Consider the following 16,876-nt stretch of genomic DNA (forward strand, 5'->3'; position numbering starts at 1 on the left):
CTTCTGGAACTCCCTCCCCTCTCAGACTCTCAAGGTTTCCTCCAGCGTGTCGGTTCCCACAGAGCAGACCTTTGGTCTGAGACCTGACAGTCCAGATGCCACGCATGCTGCCGCGTGGCGGCGGTGTCGCGGCTTGGGACAAGAGGAGGCCCCACGGTGCGGGCTGGGGCGCCAGGCACCGCGCGCGCGCTGAGGGTGGGGGTGACCCCCACCCCGGGCCGCCGCCGCGCTCCCAGAAAGGGGACAGAACAAGAGGCAAAAAAAAAAAAAAAAAAAAAAAAAAAGCAGCAGCCTGTGGCACCCGGTATTCCCAGGCGGTCTCCCATCCAAGTACTAACCAGGCCCGACCCTGCTTAGCTTCCGAGACCAGACGAGATCGGGGGCGTTCAGGGTGGTGTGGCCCTAGACGGCGGCGGAGGGCGCCCCTGCCCCGCTCGAGAAGCCGAGCCTCTCTGGGCTTCCCCGCCGCCGCCTCCCGCCCCAGGCCCCGCGCCGGGCCGGGCCGGGCCGGCCTGGTCCCGCGGGCTCCCAGGGTCCGGGGTGATGGGCGGGGCGGGGCGGGGCGGGGCGGGGTGGGGGGCTGTCTCTCTCTACACACACACACACACACTCACACTCACTCACACTCACACAAGATGCGCCTCCACGGCTGGACTCGCCAAGGTGGAGCCCTCCCAGCCCCCCTCGTCTCCTCGCCCGGCCTCCTTCACCTACCCGCTGCCCACCCCCAGCGCGTCGCTGCCGCTGACTGCGCACGCGCGGGACGCTCGCCCTTTGACCCCAGCCAGGGGCCGCCCTCCCCCACAACCCCTTTCAGCTGCGCCCCCCCCCTCGCCCTGTGTGTGGGCTGCCGCCTATTCCCCCGGGCCAGGGCTGGGGCACAGCCAGTGTATGGGGCGTCTCTCTCTGGGGATGTGTCCCATGGGTTTGGTGGGGTGGCGTGGTTTGGGGGGCGCTGAAGAAATCAGTCCCCTCCATCTCCTACCTCTGGAAAACGCCCAAGCCCGTGGAGAACTGCCGGCACCGCTTCGTGGGGGCCGGGACCCTCCTCAGTGTCCTCCTGTGGCCCAGTCCAAGGGGCCTGGGCCTGGCCGGGGCTGCATTGGACCCCGACCACCCTGGCGTGTGGACTCGCTAAAAATCGGCCATTAGATATTGGATTCCAGCTTCCTGGAGGTCATTTCACTAATGAGTGCACCGGAAAGAGTTTCCTAATCCATCTGTGAGGGTGGCAACTGAAAGAGAATTTTAAAGCTGACAGAATAGGCGAGGGAAGGCATAGGAGATTTCCACAGCCAGCAAGGAAGACTTTCCCGAAATGGAAGAAAGAAACGAGCAAACAGAGACACCGGTAGCCCGCCCGGAAAAGAGTCTGCCCCTGAGAGAAAGCACCCTGACCAGGTTCACCCGTGGGTGGGTGGCGAGCTAGCGGCATTCAGAAGAGCGAGGCCCGCAGTCTGTGCGGAAGACACCTGCGCTCGGGTGTGTGTGGCGGCGCGATTCACAAGCAGCTCTAGATGTTAAACCAAGGAGAAGCCAGGGAGTTCCCAACGCCCCAGGTGTCCTCAGCCCACGACTGGCTGCTGTGGGAATGCGAAGCCCGGCTCCTTGTCTCAGAGCGGGGTTCCCAGGAGGATCAGGCTGAAGCTGGGACTTGGCCTCAAAGTGTCCCCTCGCATGGCCACCCCCTTCCCCTTCCTGCTCCTCTACTCCTGGTGCCCCTCCATCCAGGGGCCAGACCTTAAAGAGTCACCGCAAGAGAATCCTGGTCCCAAAGGAGCCTTCTGGGGGACCGGTGCTGAGAGAGGTTGTGGGCATGGCCCGCTGGGGCTCTGCCCGACCCAGGGCTGAGAGATGCCACCTCCCAGCTCTGGGTCCCTGCAGGAAGTGTTGGCAAGCACAGGGCCGGTCCTCCAAAGGCCCAGGTGCAGGGAGCCCAGGCCAAGCAGCCTGTGGAAGAAGCCACTTGCCGTGCCACCCCGGGAACAGGACTGCAGGCCCCGCCCTTCCCACCTCCTCCTCCTCCTCCTCCTCCTCCCCCCCGCCCCGCCCCCACAGGGCACAGGGCTCAGAGACACCTCAGACTCTTGCTACCCAAAGTGCAAAGGGCATCAGTTGCTCCTCCAACACCCCCCCCCCGCCCAGCAGACCACGTTGTCCAGCCAGCCCCCGGGCCTCCCTGGGGTGCCCAGCACAAAAGTGCAGACACCCACCGGACCCTCAGTCTCAGTTTTCGGAGGTTTTTGCCACTCTAAGGACCCGCAGGCCAGCTGGGCCTTCGGGCAGGACAGAGAGCCCCGGAATCCGACGTGGAGAGCTGCGTGTACGTCCCCATCAGGAGGCGGTCCCCACCTCCGCGGCTCTCCCCTTGCGGGGAGCGGCAGCCCAGCCGGCAGCCGCAGGGCCTCAGGGAAGACACCAGGCTGGGCCCCCGCGGCACAGCGGGGGCACGTCCCCCGCACTCACGCGACTTAGGGACGGCTGCTGGAGACTGCTGCGGCCACCCTGCTGCCGGGTTTCTGGAGGGCTTCCTGGAAGCAGCATCCACACCAAGCCCTTGGAAGGCCCAGGCGACGGAGGAGCCGGTCAGGCAGGGGCCGAGGACGGTGAGAGGCCGGGCGGGAAGGAGCGTGTCAGACAGGGGCAGAGGACGGTGACAGGGCGGGCGGGGAGGAGCCGGTCAGGCGGGGGCCCAGGACAGTGACGGGCCTGGCCGGGGAGGAGTGCGTCAGGCAGGGGCAGAGGAGACGGGCTGGGTAAGGGTTAGGGTTACAGTTAGGGCACAATTCACAATCCCAAAGACGTGGAAGCGACCCGAGTGCCCATCCATCCAGGAGTGCATCAATAAAATGTGGCACGTGGACACCACGGAGTGCCATTCGGCTGTGAGGAGCAGCGGTGAGAGGGCGCCTCTCGTGTTCTCCTGGCCAGAGCTGGAACCCGTTCCAGTAGGCCAAGTATCCCAAGAATGGACACACGAGCACCACGTGAGCGCGCTCACCAGCAAATTGGTACGAACGGATGGACGCCTAAGTGGACAGAGAGGAATCACCTTCATCGGGTGGGTGTCGGGCGGGTGGGGGGAGGGGAGGGGCATACACATCCATTAGGCATGGGGTGGGTGCGCACCGACTGGGGGATGGGCGCACTTGAAGCTCTGACCCGAGGGGGGAGGCTTGGAGAGGGCAAGGCACCCGACCTTAACATTGGTACCCCCACAATACGCTGGAACAACATGAGAGGTATATGAATAAGAACACAGGGGGGGCCGGGCGCGGTGGCTCACGCCTGTAATCCTAGCTCTCTGGGAGGCCGAGGCGGGCGGATTGCTCCAGGTCAGGAGTTCGAAACCAGCCTGAGCAAGAGCGAGACCCCGTCTCTACTAAAAATAGAGAGAAATTAATTGGCCAACTAATATATATAGAAAAACACAGCCGGGCGTGGTGGTGCATGCCTGTAGTCCCAACTACTCGGGAGGCTGAGGCAGCAGGATTGCTTGAGCCCGGAGATTGAGGTTGCTGTGAGCTAGGCTGACGCCATGGCACTCACTCTAGCCTGGGCAGCAAAACGAGACTCTGTCTCAAAAAAAAAAAAAAAAAAAAGAACACAGGGGGGAGGGCGGCACGGGCAACACATGTCACCTGAATACTTGTACTCCCATCATCTGCTTGAAAAGAGAGAGAAAAGAAAATGCAATCCTAGAGGTAAGAGACACTTTTTAAAAATAATGAATCCGAAGAGAAAAGTAAAAGGAGGCCTGTGGAGCAGGTCTGGGTGTGACTCCGGATCCCCCAACATCAGGTGCCACCACCAAAGATTCCTGCGTGTAGCCCATAGAACCCCAAAAGCAACGGGACGAGTTCTGGTCACATACTCCCTCAAAATGACATCCTGGCCTTCTTCTGGAACTCCCTCCCCTCTCAGACTCTCAAGGTTTCCTCCAGCGTGTCGGTTCCCACAGAGCAGACCTTTGGTCTGAGACCTGACAGTCCAGATGCCACGCATGCTGCCGCGTGGCGGCGGTGTCGCGGCTTGGGACAAGAGGAGGCCCCACGGTGCGGGCTGGGGCGCCAGGCACCGCGCGCGCGCTGAGGGTGGGGGTGACCCCCACCCCGGGCCGCCGCCGCGCTCCCAGAAAGGGGACAGAACAAGAGGCAAAAAAAAAAAAAAAAAAAAAAAAAAGCAGCAGCCTGTGGCACCCGGTATTCCCAGGCGGTCTCCCATCCAAGTACTAACCAGGCCCGACCCTGCTTAGCTTCCGAGACCAGACGAGATCGGGGGCGTTCAGGGTGGTGTGGCCCTAGATGGCGGCGGAGGGCGCCCCTGCCCCGCTCGAGAAGCCGAGCCTCTCTGGGCTTCCCCGCCGCCGCCTCCCGCCCCAGGCCCCACGCCGGGCCGGGCCGGGCCGGCCTGGTCCCGCGGGCTCCCAGGGTCCGGGGTGATGGGCGGGGCGGGGCGGGGCGGGGCGGGGTGGGGGGCTGTCTCTCTCTACACACACACACACACACTCACACTCACTCACACTCACACAAGATGCGCCTCCACGGCTGGACTCGCCAAGGTGGAGCCCTCCCAGCCCCCCTCGTCTCCTCGCCCGGCCTCCTTCACCTACCCGCTGCCCACCCCCAGCGCGTCGCTGCCGCTGACTGCGCACGCGCGGGACGCTCGCCCTTTGACCCCAGCCAGGGGCCGCCCTCCCCCACAACCCCTTTCAGCTGCGCCCCCCCCCTCGCCCTGTGTGTGGGCTGCCGCCTATTCCCCCGGGCCAGGGCTGGGGCACAGCCAGTGTATGGGGCGTCTCTCTCTGGGGATGTGTCCCATGGGTTTGGTGGGGTGGCGTGGTTTGGGGGGCGCTGAAGAAATCAGTCCCCTCCATCTCCTACCTCTGGAAAACGCCCAAGCCCGTGGAGAACTGCCGGCACCGCTTCGTGGGGGCCGGGACCCTCCTCAGTGTCCTCCTGTGGCCCAGTCCAAGGGGCCTGGGCCTGGCCGGGGCTGCATTGGACCCCGACCACCCTGGCGTGTGGACTCGCTAAAAATCGGCCATTAGATATTGGATTCCAGCTTCCTGGAGGTCATTTCACTAATGAGTGCACCGGAAAGAGTTTCCTAATCCATCTGTGAGGGTGGCAACTGAAAGAGAATTTTAAAGCTGACAGAATAGGCGAGGGAAGGCATAGGAGATTTCCACAGCCAGCAAGGAAGACTTTCCCGAAATGGAAGAAAGAAACGAGCAAACAGAGACACCGGTAGCCCGCCCGGAAAAGAGTCTGCCCCTGAGAGAAAGCACCCTGACCAGGTTCACCCGTGGGTGGGTGGCGAGCTAGCGGCATTCAGAAGAGCGAGGCCCGCAGTCTGTGCGGAAGACACCTGCGCTCGGGTGTGTGTGGCGGCGCGATTCACAAGCAGCTCTAGATGTTAAACCAAGGAGAAGCCAGGGAGTTCCCAACGCCCCAGGTGTCCTCAGCCCACGACTGGCTGCTGTGGGAATGCGAAGCCCGGCTCCTTGTCTCAGAGCGGGGTTCCCAGGAGGATCAGGCTGAAGCTGGGACTTGGCCTCAAAGTGTCCCCTCGCATGGCCACCCCCTTCCCCTTCCTGCTCCTCTACTCCTGGTGCCCCTCCATCCAGGGGCCAGACCTTAAAGAGTCACCGCAAGAGAATCCTGGTCCCAAAGGAGCCTTCTGGGGGACCGGTGCTGAGAGAGGTTGTGGGCATGGCCCGCTGGGGCTCTGCCCGACCCAGGGCTGAGAGATGCCACCTCCCAGCTCTGGGTCCCTGCAGGAAGTGTTGGCAAGCACAGGGCCGGTCCTCCAAAGGCCCAGGTGCAGGGAGCCCAGGCCAAGCAGCCTGTGGAAGAAGCCACTTGCCGTGCCACCCCGGGAACAGGACTGCAGGCCCCGCCCTTCCCACCTCCTCCTCCTCCTCCTCCTCCTCCCCCCCGCCCCGCCCCCACAGGGCACAGGGCTCAGAGACACCTCAGACTCTTGCTACCCAAAGTGCAAAGGGCATCAGTTGCTCCTCCAACACCCCCCCCCCCGCCCAGCAGACCACGTTGTCCAGCCAGCCCCCGGGCCTCCCTGGGGTGCCCAGCACAAAAGTGCAGACACCCACCGGACCCTCAGTCTCAGTTTTCGGAGGTTTTTGCCACTCTAAGGACCCGCAGGCCAGCTGGGCCTTCGGGCAGGACAGAGAGCCCCGGAATCCGACGTGGAGAGCTGCGTGTACGTCCCCATCAGGAGGCGGTCCCCACCTCCGCGGCTCTCCCCTTGCGGGGAGCGGCAGCCCAGCCGGCAGCCGCAGGGCCTCAGGGAAGACACCAGGCTGGGCCCCCGCGGCACAGCGGGGGCACGTCCCCCGCACTCACGCGACTTAGGGACGGCTGCTGGAGACTGCTGCGGCCACCCTGCTGCCGGGTTTCTGGAGGGCTTCCTGGAAGCAGCATCCACACCAAGCCCTTGGAAGGCCCAGGCGACGGAGGAGCCGGTCAGGCAGGGGCCGAGGACGGTGAGAGGCCGGGCGGGAAGGAGCGTGTCAGACAGGGGCAGAGGACGGTGACAGGCCGGGCGGGGAGGAGCCGGTCAGGCGGGGGCCCAGGACAGTGACGGGCCTGGCCGGGGAGGAGTGCGTCAGGCAGGGGCAGAGGAGACGGGCTGGGTAAGGGTTAGGGTTACAGTTAGGGCACAATTCACAATCCCAAAGACGTGGAAGCGACCCGAGTGCCCATCCATCCAGGAGTGCATCAATAAAATGTGGCACGTGGACACCACGGAGTGCCATTCGGCTGTGAGGAGCAGCGGTGAGAGGGCGCCTCTCGTGTTCTCCTGGCCAGAGCTGGAACCCGTTCCAGTAGGCCAAGTATCCCAAGAATGGACACACGAGCACCACGTGAGCGCGCTCACCAGCAAATTGGTACGAACGGATGGACGCCTAAGTGGACAGAGAGGAATCACCTTCATCGGGTGGGTGTCGGGCGGGTGGGGGGAGGGGAGGGGCATACACATCCATTAGGCATGGGGTGGGTGCGCACCGACTGGGGGATGGGCGCACTTGAAGCTCTGACCCGAGGGGGGAGGCTTGGAGAGGGCAAGGCACCCGACCTTAACATTGGTACCCCCACAATACGCTGGAACAACATGAGAGGTATATGAATAAGAACACAGGGGGGGCCGGGCGCGGTGGCTCACGCCTGTAATCCTAGCTCTCTGGGAGGCCGAGGCGGGCGGATTGCTCCAGGTCAGGAGTTCGAAACCAGCCTGAGCAAGAGCGAGACCCCGTCTCTACTAAAAATAGAGAGAAATTAATTGGCCAACTAATATATATAGAAAAACACAGCCGGGCGTGGTGGTGCATGCCTGTAGTCCCAACTACTCGGGAGGCTGAGGCAGCAGGATTGCTTGAGCCCGGAGATTGAGGTTGCTGTGAGCTAGGCTGACGCCATGGCACTCACTCTAGCCTGGGCAGCAAAACGAGACTCTGTCTCAAAAAAAAAAAAAAAAAAAAGAACACAGGGGGGAGGGCGGCACGGGCAACACATGTCACCTGAATACTTGTACTCCCATCATCTGCTTGAAAAGAGAGAGAAAAGAAAATGCAATCCTAGAGGTAAGAGACACTTTTTAAAAATAATGAATCCGAAGAGAAAAGTAAAAGGAGGCCTGTGGAGCAGGTCTGGGTGTGACTCCGGATCCCCCAACATCAGGTGCCACCACCAAAGATTCCTGCGTGTAGCCCATAGAACCCCAAAAGCAACGGGACGAGTTCTGGTCACATACTCCCTCAAAATGACATCCTGGCCTTCTTCTGGAACTCCCTCCCCTCTCAGACTCTCAAGGTTTCCTCCAGCGTGTCGGTTCCCACAGAGCAGACCTTTGGTCTGAGACCTGACAGTCCAGATGCCACGCATGCTGCCGCGTGGCGGCGGTGTCGCGGCTTGGGACAAGAGGAGGCCCCACGGTGCGGGCTGGGGCGCCAGGCACCGCGCGCGCGCTGAGGGTGGGGGTGACCCCCACCCCGGGCCGCCGCCGCGCTCCCAGAAAGGGGACAGAACAAGAGGCAAAAAAAAAAAAAAAAAAAAAAAAAAGCAGCAGCCTGTGGCACCCGGTATTCCCAGGCGGTCTCCCATCCAAGTACTAACCAGGCCCGACCCTGCTTAGCTTCCGAGACCAGACGAGATCGGGGGCGTTCAGGGTGGTGTGGCCCTAGACGGCGGCGGAGGGCGCCCCTGCCCCGCTCGAGAAGCCGAGCCTCTCTGGGCTTCCCCGCCGCCGCCTCCCGCCCCAGGCCCCACGCCGGGCCGGGCCGGGCCGGCCTGGTCCCGCGGGCTCCCAGGGTCCGGGGTGATGGGCGGGGCGGGGCGGGGCGGGGCGGGGTGGGGGGCTGTCTCTCTCTACACACACACACACACACTCACACTCACACTCACACAAGATGCGCCTCCACGGCTGGACTCGCCAAGGTGGAGCCCTCCCAGCCCCCCTCGTCTCCTCGCCCGGCCTCCTTCACCTACCCGCTGCCCACCCCCAGCGCGTCGCTGCCGCTGACTGCGCACGCGCGGGACGCTCGCCCTTTGACCCCAGCCAGGGGCCGCCCTCCCCCACAACCCCTTTCAGCTGCGCCCCCCCCCTCGCCCTGTGTGTGGGCTGCCGCCTATTCCCCCGGGCCAGGGCTGGGGCACAGCCAGTGTATGGGGCGTCTCTCTCTGGGGATGTGTCCCATGGGTGGGGTGGGGTGGCGTGGTTTGGGGGGCGCTGAAGAAATCAGTCCCCTCCATCTCCTACCTCTGGAAAACGCCCAAGCCCGTGGAGAACTGCCGGCACCGCTTCGTGGGGGCCGGGACCCTCCTCAGTGTCCTCCTGTGGCCCAGTCCAAGGGGCCTGGGCCTGGCCGGGGCTGCATTGGACCCCGACCACCCTGGCGTGTGGACTCGCTAAAAATCGGCCATTAGATATTGGATTCCAGCTTCCTGGAGGTCATTTCACTAATGAGTGCACCGGAAAGAGTTTCCTAATCCATCTGTGAGGGTGGCAACTGAAAGAGAATTTTAAAGCTGACAGAATAGGCGAGGGAAGGCATAGGAGATTTCCACAGCCAGCAAGGAAGACTTTCCCGAAATGGAAGAAAGAAACGAGCAAACAGAGACACCGGTAGCCCGCCCGGAAAAGAGTCTGCCCCTGAGAGAAAGCACCCTGACCAGGTTCACCCGTGGGTGGGTGGCGAGCTAGCGGCATTCAGAAGAGCGAGGCCCGCAGTCTGTGCGGAAGACACCTGCGCTCGGGTGTGTGTGGCGGCGCGATTCACAAGCAGCTCTAGATGTTAAACCAAGGAGAAGCCAGGGAGTTCCCAACGCCCCAGGTGTCCTCAGCCCACGACTGGCTGCTGTGGGAATGCGAAGCCCGGCTCCTTGTCTCAGAGCGGGGTTCCCAGGAGGATCAGGCTGAAGCTGGGACTTGGCCTCAAAGTGTCCCCTCGCACGGCCACCCCCTTCCCCTTCCTGCTCCTCTACTCCTGGTGCCCCTCCATCCAGGGGCCAGACCTTAAAGAGTCACCGCAAGAGAATCCTGGTCCCAAAGGAGCCTTCTGGGGGACCGGTGCTGAGAGAGGTTGTGGGCATGGCCCGCTGGGGCTCTGCCCGACCCAGGGCTGAGAGATGCCACCTCCCAGCTCTGGGTCCCTGCAGGAAGTGTTGGCAAGCACAGGGCCGGTCCTCCAAAGGCCCAGGTGCAGGGAGCCCAGGCCAAGCAGCCTGTGGAAGAAGCCACTTGCCGTGCCACCCCGGGAACAGGACTGCAGGCCCCGCCCTTCCCACCTCCTCCTCCTCCTCCTCCTCCTCCCCCCCGCCCCGCCCCCACAGGGCACAGGGCTCAGAGACACCTCAGACTCTTGCTACCCAAAGTGCAAAGGGCATCAGTTGCTCCTCCAACACCCCCCCCCCCCGCCCAGCAGACCACGTTGTCCAGCCAGCCCCCGGGCCTCCCTGGGGTGCCCAGCACAAAAGTGCAGACACCCACCGGACCCTCAGTCTCAGTTTTCGGAGGTTTTTGCCACTCTAAGGACCCGCAGGCCAGCTGGGCCTTCGGGCAGGACAGAGAGCCCCGGAATCCGACGTGGAGAGCTGCGTGTACGTCCCCATCAGGAGGCGGTCCCCACCTCCGCGGCTCTCCCCTTGCGGGGAGCGGCAGCCCAGCCGGCAGCCGCAGGGCCTCAGGGAAGACACCAGGCTGGGCCCCCGCGGCACAGCGGGGGCACGTCCCCCGCACTCACGCGACTTAGGGACGGCTGCTGGAGACTGCTGCGGCCACCCTGCTGCCGGGTTTCTGGAGGGCTTCCTGGAAGCAGCATCCACACCAAGCCCTTGGAAGGCCCAGGCGACGGAGGAGCCGGTCAGGCAGGGGCCGAGGACGGTGAGAGGCCGGGCGGGAAGGAGCGTGTCAGACAGGGGCAGAGGACGGTGACAGGCCGGGCGGGGAGGAGCCGGTCAGGCGGGGGCCCAGGACAGTGACGGGCCTGGCCGGGGAGGAGTGCGTCAGGCAGGGGCAGAGGAGACGGGCTGGGTAAGGGTTAGGGTTACAGTTAGGGCACAATTCACAATCCCAAAGACGTGGAAGCGACCCGAGTGCCCATCCATCCAGGAGTGCATCAATAAAATGTGGCACGTGGACACCACGGAGTGCCATTCGGCTGTGAGGAGCAGCGGTGAGAGGGCGCCTCTCGTGTTCTCCTGGCCAGAGCTGGAACCCGTTCCAGTAGGCCAAGTATCCCAAGAATGGACACACGAGCACCACGTGAGCGCGCTCACCAGCAAATTGGTACGAACGGATGGACGCCTAAGTGGACAGAGAGGAATCACCTTCATCGGGTGGGTGTCGGGCGGGTGGGGGGAGGGGAGGGGCATACACATCCATTAGGCATGGGGTGGGTGCGCACCGACTGGGGGATGGGCGCACTTGAAGCTCTGACCCGAGGGGGGAGGCTTGGAGAGGGCAAGGCACCCGACCTTAACATTGGTACCCCCACAATACGCTGGAACAACATGAGAGGTATATGAATAAGAACACAGGGGGGGCCGGGCGCGGTGGCTCACGCCTGTAATCCTAGCTCTCTGGGAGGCCGAGGCGGGCGGATTGCTCCAGGTCAGGAGTTCGAAACCAGCCTGAGCAAGAGCGAGACCCCGTCTCTACTAAAAATAGAGAGAAATTAATTGGCCAACTAATATATATAGAAAAACACAGCCGGGCGTGGTGGTGCATGCCTGTAGTCCCAACTACTCGGGAGGCTGAGGCAGCAGGATTGCTTGAGCCCGGAGATTGAGGTTGCTGTGAGCTAGGCTGACGCCATGGCACTCACTCTAGCCTGGGCAGCAAAACGAGACTCTGTCTCAAAAAAAAAAAAAAAAAAAAGAACACAGGGGGGAGGGCGGCACGGGCAACACATGTCACCTGAATACTTGTACTCCCATCATCTGCTTGAAAAGAGAGAGAAAAGAAAATGCAATCCTAGAGGTAAGAGACACTTTTTAAAAATAATGAATCCGAAGAGAAAAGTAAAAGGAGGCCTGTGGAGCAGGTCTGGGTGTGACTCCGGATCCCCCAACATCAGGTGCCACCACCAAAGATTCCTGCGTGTAGCCCATAGAACCCCAAAAGCAACGGGACGAGTTCTGGTCACATACTCCCTCAAAATGACATCCTGGCCTTCTTCTGGAACTCCCTCCCCTCTCAGACTCTCAAGGTTTCCTCCAGCGTGTCGGTTCCCACAGAGCAGACCTTTGGTCTGAGACCTGACAGTCCAGATGCCACGCATGCTGCCGCGTGGCGGCGGTGTCGCGGCTTGGGACAAGAGGAGGCCCCACGGTGCGGGCTGGGGCGCCAGGCACCGCGCGCGCGCTGAGGGTGGGGGTGACCCCCACCCCGGGCCGCCGCCGCGCTCCCAGAAAGGGGACAGAACAAGAGGCAAAAAAAAAAAAAAAAAAAAAAAAAAAGCAGCAGCCTGTGGCACCCGGTATTCCCAGGCGGTCTCCCATCCAAGTACTAACCAGGCCCGACCCTGCTTAGCTTCCGAGACCAGACGAGATCGGGGGCGTTCAGGGTGGTGTGGCCCTAGACGGCGGCGGAGGGCGCCCCTGCCCCGCTCGAGAAGCCGAGCCTCTCTGGGCTTCCCCGCCGCCGCCTCCCGCCCCAGGCCCCGCGCCGGGCCGGGCCGGGCCGGCCTGGTCCCGCGGGCTCCCAGGGTCCGGGGTGATGGGCGGGGCGGGGCGGGGCGGGGCGGGGTGGGGGGCTGTCTCTCTCTACACACACACACACACACTCACACTCACTCACACTCACACAAGATGCGCCTCCACGGCTGGACTCGCCAAGGTGGAGCCCTCCCAGCCCCCCTCGTCTCCTCGCCCGGCCTCCTTCACCTACCCGCTGCCCACCCCCAGCGCGTCGCTGCCGCTGACTGCGCACGCGCGGGACGCTCGCCCTTTGACCCCAGCCAGGGGCCGCCCTCCCCCACAACCCCTTTCAGCTGCGCCCCCCCCCTCGCCCTGTGTGTGGGCTGCCGCCTATTCCCCCGGGCCAGGGCTGGGGCACAGCCAGTGTATGGGGCGTCTCTCTCTGGGGATGTGTCCCATGGGTTTGGTGGGGTGGCGTGGTTTGGGGGGCGCTGAAGAAATCAGTCCCCTCCATCTCCTACCTCTGGAAAACGCCCAAGCCCGTGGAGAACTGCCGGCACCGCTTCGTGGGGGCCGGGACCCTCCTCAGTGTCCTCCTGTGGCCCAGTCCAAGGGGCCTGGGCCTGGCCGGGGCTGCATTGGACCCCGACCACCCTGGCGTGTGGACTCGCTAAAAATCGGCCATTAGATATTGGATTCCAGCTTCCTGGAGGTCATTTCACTAATGAGTGCACCGGAAAGAGTTTCCTAATCCATCTGTGAGGGTGGCAACTGAAAGAGAATTTTAAAGCTGACAGAATAGGCGAGGGAAGGCATAGGAGATTTCCACAGCCAGCAAGGAAGACTTTCCCGAAATGGAAGAAAGAAACGAGCAAACAGAGACACCGGTAGCCCGCCCGGAAAAGAGTCTGCCCCTGAGAGAAAGCACCCTGACCAGGTTCACCCGTGGGTGGGTGGCGAGCTAGCGGCATTCAGAAGAGCGAGGCCCGCAGTCTGTGCGGAAGACACCTGCGCTCGGGTGTGTGTGGCGGCGCGATTCACAAGCAGCTCTAGATGTTAAACCAAGGAGAAGCCAGGGAGTTCCCAACGCCCCAGGTGTCCTCAGCCCACGACTGGCTGCTGTGGGAATGCGAAGCCCGGCTCCTTGTCTCAGAGCGGGGTTCCCAGGAGGATCAGGCTGAAGCTGGGACTTGGCCTCAAAGTGTCCCCTCGCATGGCCACCCCCTTCCCCTTCCTGCTCCTCTACTCCTGGTGCCCCTCCATCCAGGGGCCAGACCTTAAAGAGTCACCGCAAGAGAATCCTGGTCCCAAAGGAGCCTTCTGGGGGACCGGTGCTGAGAGAGGTTGTGGGCATGGCCCGCTGGGGCTCTGCCCGACCCAGGGCTGAGAGATGCCACCTCCCAGCTCTGGGTCCCTGCAGGAAGTGTTGGCAAGCACAGGGCCGGTCCTCCAAAGGCCCAGGTGCAGGGAGCCCAGGCCAAGCAGCCTGTGGAAGAAGCCACTTGCCGTGCCACCCCCGGGAACAGGACTGCAGGCCCCGCCCTTCCCACCTCCTCCTCCTCCTCCTCCTCCTCCCCCCCGCCCCGCCCCCACAGGGCACAGGGCTCAGAGACACCTCAGACTCTTGCTACCCAAAGTGCAAAGGGCATCAGTTGCTCCTCCAACACCCCCCCCCCCGCCCAGCAGACCACGTTGTCCAGCCAGCCCCCGGGCCTCCCTGGGGTGCCCAGCACAAAAGTGCAGACACCCACCGGACCCTCAGTCTCAGTTTTCGGAGGTTTTTGCCACTCTAAGGACCCGCAGGCCAGCTGGGCCTTCGGGCAGGACAGAGAGCCCCGGAATCCGACGTGGAGAGCTGCGTGTACGTCCCCATCAGGAGGCGGTCCCCACCTCCGCGGCTCTCCCCTTGCGGGGAGCGGCAGCCCAGCCGGCAGCCGCAGGGCCTCAGGGAAGACACCAGGCTGGGCCCCCGCGGCACAGCGGGGGCACGTCCCCCGCACTCACGCGACTTAGGGACGGCTGCTGGAGACTGCTGCGGCCACCCTGCTGCCGGGTTTCTGGAGGGCTTCCTGGAAGCAGCATCCACACCAAGCCCTTGGAAGGCCCAGGCGACGGAGGAGCCGGTCAGGCAGGGGCCGAGGACGGTGAGAGGCCGGGCGGGAAGGAGCGTGTCAGACAGGGGCAGAGGACGGTGACAGGCCGGGCGGGGAGGAGCCGGTCAGGCGGGGGCCCAGGACAGTGACGGGCCTGGCCGGGGAGGAGTGCGTCAGGCAGGGGCAGAGGAGACGGGCTGGGTAAGGGTTAGGGTTACAGTTAGGGCACAATTCACAATCCCAAAGACGTGGAAGCGACCCGAGTGCCCATCCATCCAGGAGTGCATCAATAAAATGTGGCACGTGGACACCACGGAGTGCCATTCGGCTGTGAGGAGCAGCGGTGAGAGGGCGCCTCTCGTGTTCTCCTGGCCAGAGCTGGAACCCGTTCCAGTAGGCCAAGTATCCCAAGAATGGACACACGAGCACCACGTGAGCGCGCTCACCAGCAAATTGGTACGAACGGATGGACGCCTAAGTGGACAGAGAGGAATCACCTTCATCGGGTGGGTGTCGGGCGGGTGGGGGGAGGGGAGGGGCATACACATCCATTAGGCATGGGGTGGGTGCGCACCGACTGGGGGATGGGCGCACTTGAAGCTCTGACCCGAGGGGGGAGGCTTGGAGAGGGCAAGGCACCCGACCTTAACATTGGTACCCCCACAATACGCTGGAACAACATGAGAGGTATATGAATAAGAACACAGGGGGGGCCGGGCGCGGTGGCTCACGCCTGTAATCCTAGCTCTCTGGGAGGCCGAGGCGGGCGGATTGCTCCAGGTCAGGAGTTCGAAACCAGCCTGAGCAAGAGCGAGACCCCGTCTCTACTAAAAATAGAGAGAAATTAATTGGCCAACTAATATATATAGAAAAACACAGCCGGGCGTGGTGGTGCATGCCTGTAGTCCCAACTACTCGGGAGGCTGAGGCAGCAGGATTGCTTGAGCCCGGAGATTGAGGTTGCTGTGAGCTAGGCTGACGCCATGGCACTCACTCTAGCCTGGGCAGCAAAACGAGACTCTGTCTCAAAAAAAAAAAAAAAAAAAAGAACACAGGGGGGAGGGCGGCACGGGCAACACATGTCACCTGAATACTTGTACTCCCATCATCTGCTTGAAAAGAGAGAGAAAAGAAAATGCAATCCTAGAGGTAAGAGACACTTTTTAAAAATAATGAATCCGAAGAGAAAAGTAAAAGGAGGCCTGTGGAGCAGGTCTGGGTGTGACTCCGGATCCCCCAACATCAGGTGCCACCACCAAAGATTCCTGCGTGTAGCCCATAGAACCCCAAAAGCAACGGGACGAGTTCTGGTCACATACTCCCTCAAAATGACATCCTGGCCTTCTTCTGGAACTCCCTCCCCTCTCAGACTCTCAAGGTTTCCTCCAGCGTGTCGGTTCCCACAGAGCAGACCTTTGGTCTGAGACCTGACAGTCCAGATGCCACGCATGCTGCCGCGTGGCGGCGGTGTCGCGGCTTGGGACAAGAGGAGGCCCCACGGTGCGGGCTGGGGCGCCAGGCACCGCGCGCGCGCTGAGGGTGGGGGTGACCCCCACCCCGGGCCGCCGCCGCGCTCCCAGAAAGGGGACAGAACAAGAGGCAAAAAAAAAAAAAAAAAAAAAAAAAAGCAGCAGCCTGTGGCACCCGGTATTCCCAGGCGGTCTCCCATCCAAGTACTAACCAGGCCCGACCCTGCTTAGCTTCCGAGACCAGACGAGATCGGGGGCGTTCAGGGTGGTGTGGCCCTAGACGGCGGCGGAGGGCGCCCCTGCCCCGCTCGAGAAGCCGAGCCTCTCTGGGCTTCCCCGCCGCCGCCTCCCGCCCCAGGCCCCGCGCCGGGCCGGGCCGGGCCGGCCGGGTCCCGCGGGCTCCCAGGGTCGGGGGTGATGGGCGGGGCGGGGCGGGGTGGGGGGCTGTCTCTCTATACACACACACACACACTCACACTCACTCACACTCACACAAGATGCGCCTCCACGGCTGGACTCGCCAAGGTGGAGCCCTCCCAGCCCCCCTCGTCTCCTCGCCCGGCCTCCTTCACCTACCCGCTGCCCACCCCCAGCGCGTCGCTGCCGCTGACTGCGCACGCGCGGGACGCTCGCCCTTTGACCCCAGCCAGGGGCCGCCCTCCCCCACAACCCCTTTCAGCTGCGCCCCCCCCTGGCCCTGTGGGTGGGCTGCCGCCTATTCCCCCGGGCCAGGGCTGGGGCACAGCCAGTGTATGGGGCGTCTCTCTCTGGGGATGTGTCCCATGGGTGGGGTGGGGTGGCGTGGTTTGGGGGGCGCTGAAGAAATCAGTCCCCTCCATCTCCTACCTCTGGAAAACGCCCAAGCCCGTGGAGAACTGCCGGCACCGCTTCGTGGGGGCCGGGACCCTCCTCCGTGTCCTCCTGTGGCCCAGTCCAAGGGGCCTGGGCCTGGCCGGGGCTGCATTGGACCCCGACCACCCTGGCGTGTGGACTCGCTAAAAATCGGCCATTAGATATTGGATTCCAGCTTCCTGGAGGTCATTTCACTAATGAGTGCACCGGAAAGAGTTTCCTAATCCATCTGTGAGGGTGGCAACTGAAAGAGAATTTTAAAGCTGACAGAATAGGCGAGGGAAGGCATAGGAGATTTCCACAG

General features: G+C 63.0%; 4 non-coding genes and 1 pseudogene across 4 annotated transcripts; all 5 read right to left on the reverse strand.

Annotated features, from left to right (window-relative positions):
• Positions 1-289: 289 nt before the first annotated feature.
• LOC142869195 (5S ribosomal RNA) lies at positions 290-408 on the reverse strand. Its single transcript, XR_012917951.1, has one exon. It is a non-coding gene; the product is annotated as a 5S ribosomal RNA (ribosomal RNA).
• A 3,779-nt stretch (positions 409-4,187) lies between these two features.
• LOC142869209 (uncharacterized) lies at positions 4,188-4,306 on the reverse strand (annotated as a pseudogene).
• Positions 4,307-8,086: 3,780 nt separating this feature from the next.
• On the reverse strand, positions 8,087-8,205 carry LOC142869206 (5S ribosomal RNA). Its single transcript, XR_012917962.1, has one exon. It is a non-coding gene; the product is annotated as a 5S ribosomal RNA (ribosomal RNA).
• Positions 8,206-11,983: 3,778 nt separating this feature from the next.
• Positions 11,984-12,102, reverse strand: LOC142869212 (5S ribosomal RNA). Its single transcript, XR_012917965.1, has one exon. It is a non-coding gene; the product is annotated as a 5S ribosomal RNA (ribosomal RNA).
• A 3,781-nt stretch (positions 12,103-15,883) lies between these two features.
• LOC142869213 (5S ribosomal RNA) lies at positions 15,884-16,002 on the reverse strand. Its single transcript, XR_012917966.1, has one exon. It is a non-coding gene; the product is annotated as a 5S ribosomal RNA (ribosomal RNA).
• Between the last annotated feature and the right edge of the window lie 874 nt (positions 16,003-16,876).

The sequence above is a fragment of the Microcebus murinus genome, unplaced genomic scaffold, assembly GCF_040939455.1.
Source record: "Microcebus murinus isolate Inina unplaced genomic scaffold, M.murinus_Inina_mat1.0 scaf063_hap2_Mmur4.0, whole genome shotgun sequence".
Classification (NCBI taxonomy): domain Eukaryota; kingdom Metazoa; phylum Chordata; class Mammalia; order Primates; family Cheirogaleidae; genus Microcebus; species Microcebus murinus.